The 12796-nt window shown below is 42.6% G+C and overlaps 1 pseudogene; it reads left to right on the plus strand.

Annotated features, from left to right (window-relative positions):
* Positions 1-5067: 5067 nt before the first annotated feature.
* Positions 5068-12577, plus strand: LOC123399618 (annotated as a pseudogene).
* The last annotated feature ends 219 nt before the right edge of the window (positions 12578-12796 follow it).

Raw genomic sequence — 12796 nt, forward strand, 5'->3', positions numbered from 1 at the left:
CATTCCCTTTGTCCTTCGGTATGTTACTTGCCCGAGATTCGATCGTTAGTATCCGCATACCTATTTCAATCTCGTTTACCGGCAAGTCTCTTTACTCGTTCCGTAATACAAGATCCCGCAACTTACACTAAGTTACATTGCTTGCAAGGCTTGTGTGTGATGTTGTATTACCGAGTGGGCCCCGAGATACCTCTCCGTCATACGGAGTGACAAATCCCAGTCTTGATCCATACTAACTCAACTAACACCTTCGGAGATACCTGTAGAGCATCTTTATAGTCACCCAGTTACGTTGCGACGTTTGATACACACAAAGCATTCCTCCGGTGTCAGTGAGTTATATGATCTCATGGTCATAGGAATAAATACTTGACATGCAGAAAACAGTAGCAACAAAATGACACGATCAACATGCTACGTCTATTAGTTTGGGTCTAGTCCATCACATGATTCTCCTAATGATGTGATCCCATTATCAAGTGACAACACTTGCCTATGGCCAGGAAACCTTGACCATCTTTGATCAACGAGCTAGTCAACTAGAGGCTTACTAGGGACAGTGTTTTGTCTATGTATCCACACAAGTATTGTGTTTCCAATCAATACAATTATAGCATGGATAATAAACGATTATCATGAACTAAGAAATATAATAATAACTAATTTATTATTGCCTCTAGGGCATATTTCCAACAGTCTCCCACTTGCACTAGAGTCAATAATCCAGTTCACATCACCATGTGATTCCAACGAATCCAACACCCATATAGTTATGGGGTCTGATCACGTCTTGCTTCTGAGAGAGGTTTTAGTCAACTAGGGTGGTTGGCGAAGCCCTGCCAGGAGACCTCGTCTCTCCATCGACACCACGCCGTTGTGCTGCTGGAGTTCTTCCCCAACCTCTCCCTCCTCCTTGCTGGATCAAGGTGCGGGAGACGTCATCGGGCTGCATGTGTGTTGAACGCGGAGGTGCCGTAGTTCGGCACTAGATCGGAATCGCTGCGAGTACGACTCCATCAACGGCGTTCTAGCAACGCTTCCGCTTAGCGATCTTCAAAGGTATGAAGATGCTCTTACCCCTCTCTCGTTGCTGGTCTCTCCATAGGATGATCTGAATATGCGTAGGAAAATTTTGAATTTATGCTACGTTACCCAACACAGAGGCCACGCCAGGGGGGTTGACGCGCCCTGGAGCCTAGTGGGCGCCTAGTGCCCCCCTCTGTTACTTATTTGCTCTAGTATTTTTTCTTTATTCCAAAATAAATCTTCGTAAAGTTTCAGCCCATTTGGAGATGTGCAGAATAGGTGTGTCTTTGACATAACTTTTTCAGGTCCAGAATTCCATGTGCCGACATTATCCCTCTTGATGTAAACCTTGCATATTATGAGAGAAAAGGCATTAGAATTACTCTGTAATGTGGTATAATGAATAAAAATACTATAAATAACAGTAACAAAACATGATGCAAAATGGACAGACCACTACCCTAGCTCTCGCGAGATTGCATCCTCGTCTTTTTGTCCTAGGGATCCCCCTTTATATAACAGGTTGAGCCCCTAGGGTTTACAAGAGATCCCGGTTCATACTATTAACCCGTAACCAAGTCTAATTCTTATTTATCTCGTCCCCAAGATAAGGACTCCTCATTTGGGCCTTCTCCATGAGCCGACCCACACAACTCTCCTTCAAGCCGGCTCGTGGACGGATCTCGCTTTGATCCCGGTGTTCCTTCCTTGTCGCATCATCTTGACATGGATATGGGATGGCACATAATGCCTTAGGCACTTTGCCAGGTCATACCATAGAAGTGATCATAACCGTGGGGAATACCGCCAACACCGTCCATATCGGAGGTTAACATGGGGCATGCCCACCATGTGAGGTAGACGATGTGGAAGGCCACGACACACGTTGGTGAGGCCGATTCACACTCTCCGTCGATACCGGCGACTAATTACCCCGGGCGCCGCAACCGTATCATGGTGGATGTGTTGGTATCTAACCACGAAGGGTCAGCCATTGACGTCACATCAACTGATCACGTGTAGGCGAGGACATCCGACGAGGAAGATAGGACATGAGAGACGGCGACGCCTCAAATACCGTGAGCCGGTGCACGTCCCATGTCCTACTCTACCTCGCCGACGACCATGCCAATACTCCGAGGGGTACAACCATGCCGTCCGATATGGGCACGCGAGTCGGGCAAGCTTCGCTTTAGTTTAGTTTCACGAGCATGTAATTGTATGGACTTATTCTAAAAGAATGTAATTGTATGGATTTAGCAATTCATAATTAAGGTATTCGCGGTTGTGAAAAAATTAATTTGATGTTTGACCGATCATTTTTCCCGAATGCGTCCGAACAAGTCGGCGAACGTTTGAGAGGTCGGATTTGTCATTTGTAGATGTAGGTGCTCCTTCATCATACTACAAGTGTGGTGTGCGCTCCGCGTCGCCGATTTTCACTGCATGTCTTTTTTAGATATGTTATTATCGATGTTTGTTCAACAACATATGTTGTGTTATTTGTTTGGTATAGGCCGTTGTTGTGGCTGACCTTGTCCTTATCTTTCCATTTGAACATAATTTGCGCACAAACGCATAAGTGGTGGGCCGTTGTGGTTGTTGCATTTCCGTGAATTGGCGATGCGTGTGCAGAGCCGTACAACGGTTGTACTCCTTCCGTCTCTTTTTATTCCGCATATAAAATTTATAACAAGTCAAACTTCATAAAGTTTGATTAGATTTATATTTAAAAACATTAACATCTATAATATTAAATATATATATAGTATAGAAGTACTAAAGAACCTAATGATGTAGATTTGATATTGTGAATGCTGATATTATTTTTACAAGTTTGGTTAAAGTAGAGATATTTTGACTTTAGATAAAACTTATGTGTTGTCAACCCTAGGATGTCTCTCTCTCAATATAAGATGATAATTGTTTTGTGAGGTTTTGGTGAACTGTGCATGCGTGGTTATAAATGTTTTCTTTGTTTCTCATCTGAGATGTTCATTTTCAATTCAGATTGCACCGATACGAAAAACAGATCATGCAGTATTGATTAAGGTTGCACCTTAAATAACAATTTTTAAATGGTTAACAAGTAAAATAACATCATATTTATATTCTACATATTTAGTCTAATTAAATTTCATATATAATGTGATAATTCGGAGTTGGAGTTTAAAAGATATGTGCATTTGAAAAAACATTTGATATGTACTATTGGTCGATTAACCCCAATATGAGGGGTTTCATGCAAGAGCAAAAAATCCAACTTAAAACTGGACTATGGTCAGTTACCAAAAACATAGGGGGTTTTGTGAAGAATAGAAATCTGATTTAACATCGAACTACGGTTAATTACCATGAATGTGTTTTCTGTAAAATAGCACGACACATTAAAATATCTATTTCCTTTATTACACTAGTAGAAAACATGCCTTTGGATCGAAGCATTAGTCCCGGTTGGCTTTTCAACTGGGACTAATGCTTCCACTAGTCCCGGTTCATGAGGCTAGGCTTTAGTCCCGGTTTATTTGTACCCTCTAGTTCCGGTTGGTGTTACCAATCGGAACTAAAGGGGTGGTGGCAGGGTTGCGTCCGGCTGGGCCCCCCGCAAGGGCCATTAGTCCTGATTGGTAACAAAAACCGGTGCTATAGATAGATCTTTAGTTCCAGTTTGTATCACCAACTGGGAGTAAAAGTATCACTATAAATAGTGCTTCGTCCATCCCGAGCCCAAGCTCTTTGTTTTCTCCTTTCTCTTCTCCGTTCTATTCTCTTGCTCGAGTTCATCCTCCACTTCCCCCCAGATTGGTCAAGATTTGAGGCACCCTATCCATCCAAATGTTCACAAAGGTTAGAAACTTCGTCCTTTCATCTCTCATTGCCAGATTAGCTCGTGCAATGCTCTATAATTATAGTGATTTGTGGGTTTTAGTTTGGGAGTAATTATGTGGGAGTTTATTTGATTTATATGCAATTTGAGCTCAAATTAACTTCTTAGTTTGCATATGTGTAGGTGTGGTTTACTTAGTGTGATCCCGTCCCTGTCCTAATCACCATCGATCGCCCGCACCATCTCGTCGCCGACACCACCTTCGTGATCCTCTTGTTCTTTTCCTTTTTATTCCAAAAAATCTTATTTGTATGATTTAGATAGTTTTCTTACATGTATGATTGTTTGTTATACATAGTGCCATGGTCTTTATATCCATCCCCATCGGCCCTCATCTGGTTTATGATTCAGACGTGGTATATTCTCTTTTATAAATATTTGTTGCATTTCTCGTTTATATGAAAATTATGCCCATCAAGTTGACATAGATATTTTTATCTAGGAGGTATGTGAAGCAAAAATTGCAACCGATCCTCTTGTCGAGAAGTTAAATTTAGTTGAAAAATAAAATGAGTATTTGAAAGAAAAATTGAAAAGAATTGAAGAAGAGAAGATGAAATTGGAGTTGTATGTTGCCGATGTCGTCGATGATCATAATCTCTACTATTAAAGCAGGATGTGCCGTCGTGATGGTTCAACCTCGCTTATGGTTCGACCTCCCAGCGATCCCACCTCGTTTTACCCATCCCCGAACAAAAAAAGCGCAGAAAAAAAATCCCACCTTCGAGGCGAGTGAAAAACCGAAACGACCTGCACGCCCTCCACTTTCCCCGTTGGTCTCCATCAACAGATCTCTCTCCCCCACCCCCTCCCTCGCAACCACCCCGATGCATCCTTCTTCATCGAAGGATGCCCTCTCCACCGAGACCCGGCGCCGCCTCCTTGTCCGTCGGAGCGCAGTCAGGCATCAGGGTCGGGGGTTCTGCGAGCAGCACACGCCCCACGAGCTCGCGGCCGCCCCCGTGCCGCTCAGTGCCGCCCCCGCCCCTGCACGCTAGCCCCCACCCCCGTGCCGCTCCGTGCCGCCCCCTCCCCGGCGCTTTCCGGCGGAGCCTGCGTCGGGAGATCTCGGTGTGGACGACAAGGAGGCACTCCAATGGGCGGCGCTGGAGAAGCTGACCACCTACGACCGCACACGGACGGCAGTGCTCGCCATGCCGGAGGGGGAGATCAAGGAGGTGAACGCGGACAAGCTGGGCGCGCAGCAGCGCATAGCCTCGGTCAGCGACGACCACGAGTGCTTCCTCTCCAAGTTCAAGGACCTCGTCCACGGGTAATCCCCCCCCAGCTTGAGCTCCAGCAGCAAGCCCTAGGGTCTTGGAGTCATCGGCATACTAGGAGATGGAGGTGCACGCTGTGGCGAAGGGAAACAGGATAACCACCGCGACGGGTGCAGCACCGTCCGCTTAGCGAATCTCTCAACCACGTCGGGGTTCCCCACAGCTGCCCTGGCCCTTTCTATCCCTTGCTCCGCCTCTAGCATCTACCATGATGGCCACATCTTGTCTCCAAGGCAACAACGACGGCCATCCAAAATTTTCTACTGCACCTACCTGTTGAAAACAGATAGAAATGGAGGCCTCCATGGCAAGGCGCATCAGTGCTGCACGAGATCCATACGTTCGAGTTACTGCTCTATTGTTTTCTCCTTTGTAATCTAATTTCTGCCTGTGTGTAGTTAGCACTTTGGAGAATTTGCTTTCAGGAACTTCTTTTTAATCACGTTGGTGAACTACCTTGCTACTCAGTTTTTAAAACAAAGAGATCTTACAAGTGTTGAGGAGTTCAAAAGCATGATGGTCGAAATTACCTACAAGTAGTATACAGAGAGATTGATTATATTTGTTGTAGATGGAAGAGAAAGATATATGAAGTTTCGGAGGCAGGTAATGTTCATCAACTCCTTGGCTTAGATTGATCCAATTTTATAGTGACATGGGAGGCCATGGATTCATAGTCATGATGCATTGTATGAAAAAAATCCATGACTACACATAGAGAGAACAATATTATTCATGGGACACATTGGTGATAGACAGAACAAACTTCTGTGTTTACATCATTTTGTTTGTGCGAAAGCTTCTTAATTTGTTCGTGGGATACATCGGTGATAGACAGAACAAACATCTGTGTTTATATCCATTTTTTGCAAGGTGCTGGCATGCTATAAATTTTGTTTTCTTTACATTCATGCAGGAAATGAAGCATCAATGTGACATTAATAGGTTTGAACATAACCATCCCACTTTGTCCATGAATTGATAAATATGCCTCTTAATTCTTCTTCCACTCTTATCATATATTTCATTTGTATCTACTTTTATTTATTATTTCTTGTATACCTCATGGTATAAATATAAGTTCTCAATTTTTCTTCCAGTCGATCATATTCATCTGCATCTACTTGGTTGAAATATATTTTCTCCTGAGTGCATACCTCGCTTGTGTACAACTGCTATGTAGGAGTACCTAGGAATTAGAAGACAAGTGTTGGTGATAGATGGAAGATAACAAACATGAGGAGTAATATGTACAAAGTGGTTGGCGTATAACTTCATTTTGGGCTTTTTAATAACAAATGCATTCTCTTGTTATGATTCTGACGGAAGATGTTAGCAGCACAACCTATTGATGCGTATGTGTGATAGCCTTTATCACGAAATTGTACTCACAAAAATAGAAATAATTGTATATGATTAGGAATATATTATGCCTTGGCGTTGTTCGAGACAGGTCTCAGCTCCATGATTTTGGCAAGCAAAATCATTGCACCTGAATTATGACACATTTTTTCTCACCTGAAGCGCTTATAATGTTTTTATTGGAAAACTACGCTCTTGTATACAATGTGCTATACAAGGTTCATGAAATCATCTAAATTACACAATACAATATTATCAGTTTCCTTTTTCCATTATCTCCCAGTTCCAGCAACCTATATTCTGGCTTAATGGCTAAAACACACTTTTTTCTTGCTTAACATGGTTGCCTGATTAAAAAAGGCATGGTTTCCATTGGCGATTTTCCACTACATAGACAACAATGTATATTCCTACCTACCGGATATGCTACTTTGATTTCTTAGCTCCCAAATTAACAAGCTCCAATGTTATTCTATATGACCGTCCAGAAATTAGATGGAAAGATACGCATGCTGATGTTCTAAGGGCCCATGTTCATCTGGAGGCACATAATCTCAGATTTTCTAAGTGCACTGTAATCCCGTCTAAATATGGTTCTAGATCAAAGAATATGTTTTCAATTTTTGAAACAAATAGAGGCATATTTAATCTCTAGAACATGTTCACAGGTCCTAAATTTGCCATGGCACGGAATGTCACTTGTTCTTTGGGTGATGCAGATTCATATTTTATATGCCCATAATGTATTTGATGAAAATCCAAAGAGGTTGTGGATGAAAAATTGAAAGACGTTGTGCATATGGCCTCCACGGACTTTAGGACTGGGTCACCTGGCCATCATTTTCACCTTCTCAATTCCCATTTATCAGGTATGTGTTTATGTTAGTTCACAACTCTGTTGTCTTTTGGCATAGAAAAATGTTGCTGGAAAATAATTCCGATGAGTTATCCCTATGAAGTATGCATCAGTGTGTCCAACTATCCATGTCACAATCATAATGTAACTTATCATTCAAAGTCTGGATTTTAATTATAGCATGTAAATATTGGGTATAAAGATAGAGATAAAGTAAAGCTCCCTGTCTGCAGGTAGATAGCATGCAAATTACTTGTGCTCTCAGTGTCCTGTGAACCCTTAATATACGTGGTTATAATCCATCGGGTTGTGTCAACACTATGCTAAACATGCTCCTTACAAGATTTGTAGGATGGGTCGACATCTCATTTCTTTAGGCCGACTGCATATTATGATTTGATAATTTACAACTTGTAAATATTGGGTATAAAGATAGAGATAAAGTAAAGCTCCCTGCCTGCAGGTAGATAGCGTGCAAATTACTTGTGCTCTCAGTGTCCTATGAACTATTAATATACGTGGTTATACATCGAGTAGTGTCAACACTATGCTAAACATGCTCCTTACAAGATTTGTAGGATGGGTCGATATCTCATTTCTTTAGGCCGATTGCATATTATGATTTGATAATTTACAGTTGTTAGGTGTCCCATGCACTGATCATGCAACTCTTTTTTTAATTGTCCGATGCTCTACAGGGGGGGCACAAAGCCAAGCAAACAGTCTGCTGCCCATCCCTTTCTAACTACTAAAACAAGTAGCGGTGGAGGTACATCCCAGAAAATATCCTAGGCGTGACTGCCGGACGTAAATCGACTATGTTAGTTTATTCACAAGGTACGATCCATATGCCTTCGAATCTGAAGGGGCGCTGTTGTGTGCTTTTGTCTTTTGAGCTCTGTATACTTGTCACCCGACAAGCTGATGCTACTATGATGTATGTGTAAAACAAGTATCCCTTACTATGTGCAAAACAAGTATCCCTCACAGACTGACATAGCAAAACAAGCATCAACATCCTGCATATCAGTATGAAGTGAATTATGCCATTTTGCCTTCAGTCAGGCATCCAAGCTTTTTTTGATATGTTCCTTGATTCTCTCTTGTTGACACTATCTGTGTGGAGATCATTGAAGTTTTTTTTTCTTTTCTGAACTTCTATGAGTTTTGAAATGCTTTGTGCTTTCATTCATACATTGAAATAAGAGAATACATAGTCTCAAGAGATCAAGACACTATATGTTGTGACACTATAAGTGGGAGGGAGGGAGTACTATTGTTTCCATATAGTCACCATTCTCTGCATTTCTTGTCCCTTTTCTAGCAACATCTTGTGTGTACGTCGTGGTTTAGGTGCACTTCTTCACTAAGCCCCTAATGTGTCGTCGACTATGTCATACTTCATGATTGGTTTAGAACTTGTTATTCATACTGAATATTGTTGGAAATATGCCCTAGAGGCAATAATAATATGGTTATTATCATATTTCCTTGTTCATGATAATCGTCTATTGTTCATGCTATAATTGTATTAATAGGAAACAGTAATACATGTGTGAATAAATAGATCACAATGTGTCCCTAGCAAGCCTCTAGTTGGCTAGCTCGTTAGTCAATAGATGATCATGGTTTCCTGATCATGGGCATTAGATGTCGTTGATAACGGGATCACATCATTGGGAGAATGATGTGATGGACAAGACCCAATCCTAAGCCTAGCACTAGATCGTATTGTTCGTATGCTAATGCTTTTCTAATGTCAAGTATCTTTTCCTTCGACCGTGAGATTGTGCAACTCCCGGATACCGTAGGAGTGCTTTGGGTGTATGAAACGTCACAACGTAACTGGGTGACTATAAAGGTGCACTACGGGTACCTGCGAAAGTGTCTGTTGGGTTGGTACGAATCGAGATCGGGATTTGTCACTCCGTGTGACGGAGAGGTATCTCTGGGCCCACTCGGTAGAACATCATCATGAGCTCAATGTGACTAAGGAGTTAGTCACACGATGACGTGCTACGGAACGAGTAAAGAGACTTACCGGTAACGAGATTGAACAAGGTATAGGTATACCGACGATCGAATCTCGGGCAAGTTCTATACCGACAGACAAAGGGAATCGTATACGGGATTGATTGAATCCTTGACATTGTGGTTCATCCGATGAGATCATCGTGGTGCAAGTGGGAGCCACCATGGGTATCCAGACCCCGCTGATGGTTATTGGCCAGAGAGGTGTCTCGGTCATGTCTGCCTGTCTCCCGAACCCGTAGGGTCTACACACTTAAGGTTCGATGACGCTAGGGTTATCGGGAATTATTATACGAGGTTACGAAAGTTGTTCGGAGTCCCGGATGAGATCCCGGACGTCACGAGGAGCTCCGGAATGGTCCGGAGGTAAAGACTGATATATAGGACGGATGGTTTCGGATACCGGAAGTGTTTCGGGCATCATCGGTAACGTACCGGGACCACCGGGACCACCGGAGGTGGCCCCGGGGGACCATCGAAGGGGGCAACGACCCTGGGAGGTAAGGTGGGCCAAGTGGGGGTGGGAACCAGCCCCTAGGTGGGCTGGTGCGCCTCCCCACTCAGCCCATTGCGCAAGGGAGAGAAAAGGGGGGGCAAACCCTAAGCTAGGTGGGCCTAAGGCCCACGAGTTGGTGCGCCACCCCCTCCTCCCCCCTCTGGCCGCCGCACCTCCCATCTGGGGGGGCTGCCGCACCCCCTAGGGTGGGAACCCTAGGGGTGGCACCCCCTCTCCCCTCCCCCTATATATAGTGGGCACTTTTGGCCATTGGAGAACAAACTTTTCCCTCTCCCTCGGCGCAACCCTGCTCTTCTTTCTCCTCCTCTCTGCCGGTGCTTGGCGAAGCCCTGCCGGGAGACCTCGTCTCTCCATCGACACCACGCCGTCGTGCTGCTGGAGTTCTTCCCCAACCTCTCTCTCCTCCTTGCTGGATCAAGGTGCGGGAGACGTCACCGGGCTGCACGTGTGTTGAACGTGGAGGTGCCGTAGTTCGGCACTAGATCGGAATCGCTGCGAGTACGACTCCATCAACCGCGTTCTAGCAACGCTTCCGCTTAGCGATCTTCAAAGGTATGAAGATGCTCTTACCCCTCTCTCGTTGCTGGTCTCTCCATAGGAAGATCTGAATATGCGTTGGAAAATTTTGAATTTATGCTACGTTACCCAACAAATATACCATGTGAGAAAGTATCATTTAATACTTGGAGAAAAATGGAAAATTATTTGCAACTGTCAAATCATGTTGGCATATCATTAAGCCTAACCTAATATGTCGTCGACTCATGTCATACTTGCATTGCAGTTTTTATTTTAGAGGATTTACACCTGAAATCCGTTTTTATCAATAAAAACGTGGATCTCAGTTTGGTTTCATATTATGCAGGATCTATATATGTTAGAGTTTATGAGGACAGGATTGATCTGCTAAGGGCTGCTATTGTTGGGCCTTCTGGAACTCCCTATCATGACGGTCTTTTCTTCTTTGATGTTCGTTTTCCTCCTGAGTACCCGCGATGTCCACCGGTATGTTGGCACTTCACACCTGCCTCCCATTATTTTTCCACTTTATCACCACCAATGCAATCTCTTAACAAAAACCTATCTGATATGCACAGAAAGTCTACTACCATTCAGGTGGGCTTCGGCTAAATCCAAACTTGTATGAGAGTGGAAAGGTGTGTCTTAGCCTGCTGAACACTTGGTGGGGTTCTGGATGTGAGAAGTGGAGCAAGTCAAATTCCATCATGTTGCGTGTTGATCTCCATCCAGGGCCTCGTGTTGAATGATAAACCATACTTTAATGAGCCATGCTACAAAAACACGATTAATACACCTCTTGGTGAAAAGCATTCCATGGCATATAATCAGACTGCATTTGTTCTATCATGCAAGACTATGTTGTATTCACTTTGTAAGCCTCCTAAGGTGATTTACAGAACCCTCATTTCTTGCCATGGTTAAAAGATGTCTTGGTTACTCTTCATGGCGTAAAAGAAGATTCTCACTGGCCATGGTTAGAAAGTTACTGATACTCGTGCTGAAAATAAACTACATACATCCAAATTGGGTTAGAAATAATCTCCTACAGTACTTAAGTAAATCAAATTGTCTGTGTTTTTATTTTCTACGATGAACATGTAAGCATCTTTCTTTTTATTCCGAACAATATGATAAACAATGACAGATTACTAGGGCGTCCTAATAGCTCAATTATGTTTCTGTTGTATCAATTATACCCGCCATCTCCTCAATTCCTTTTTAGCTGTGTTAAGTACAGCCCCGTGAAGTTAGACAATCTGCACCCATAGAGGAGTTGTTTCTTGTGAGTCGTGACATGAAATTACCAGCTTCAAATTTTCCACATCTTCGTAAAACGTCCATTATATTTTTATTTATGGAATGTTGAACAAAAAGGAGAAGAAAAATGATCTTCTAAAATATCACCACTATTGTGCACCAGTATATTCTAAAGAGAACAGAGGTCCCGTCCCGAGTGGAACAGGTTTGTAGCACATGGCAAAAAATACATCCTTGGGATTTATACCACGTGTGCATTGTTCTTCATGCCAATGAATTCATTCTTACAAGCCTTTCACTTACTGCAGCATTTTGAGACCCTTGTTGTGCACCATTTCCACGAGCGGGAGCGAGCCATCCTGGAATCATGCAGCGCATACGCGTCTGGCATTGTCGTCGGATCATTGGTCAGGGATGGCGCCAAGTACGCCTTGCGACAAGTGCTTTGCAGGCTTCAAGAAGTCCCTTGAAGACTTTGGTACCAAATGTTGCCTTTTCAATAATGTTTTTGTTCATTGAAAAATCTTGCTTACATGAATTTTTTTCTATTTGTGATCCTATTCCTTATCGAACTGAAATATATTGCCATTGCAGTTCAAAAAATGTGATGAACCTTGAATTATTATAAGAACATTTGTAGTGAGTTGTATGATTACATTCTCCCTGTATTGATTATTCAAAATATATTTGCATGGTTCTAATTGTCCGATAATGGTACAATTAGCGAATGTCTTTCTCTTTTTCGTTTTGTCTTTTTATGTTTTTTTCTTGTAGTAAATAGATGCTTAAATAGCTTCTGTCTATTCATTGTTGTAGGTAAGAACATTGGTCCCTTCTAAAGTGATGTACAAAGTCAAAATATTTTGAGTCTAATGCATAAGATGGGCTGCAAGGTGTTTTTTAATAGTAAGATAGTCGAGATTAGAAATAATCTCCAAGATTCGGAATATGACTTTATTTATTTTTTCATAACATAATTTGTATCCCGTGGCAACACACGGGTACTTAACTAGTATCAACATAAATGCAATGCGCTTGAAGATTAGAAAGATTAGAAA

This window comes from Hordeum vulgare, chromosome 1H (genome assembly GCF_904849725.1).
Source record: "Hordeum vulgare subsp. vulgare chromosome 1H, MorexV3_pseudomolecules_assembly, whole genome shotgun sequence".
NCBI lineage: Eukaryota > Viridiplantae > Streptophyta > Magnoliopsida > Poales > Poaceae > Hordeum > Hordeum vulgare.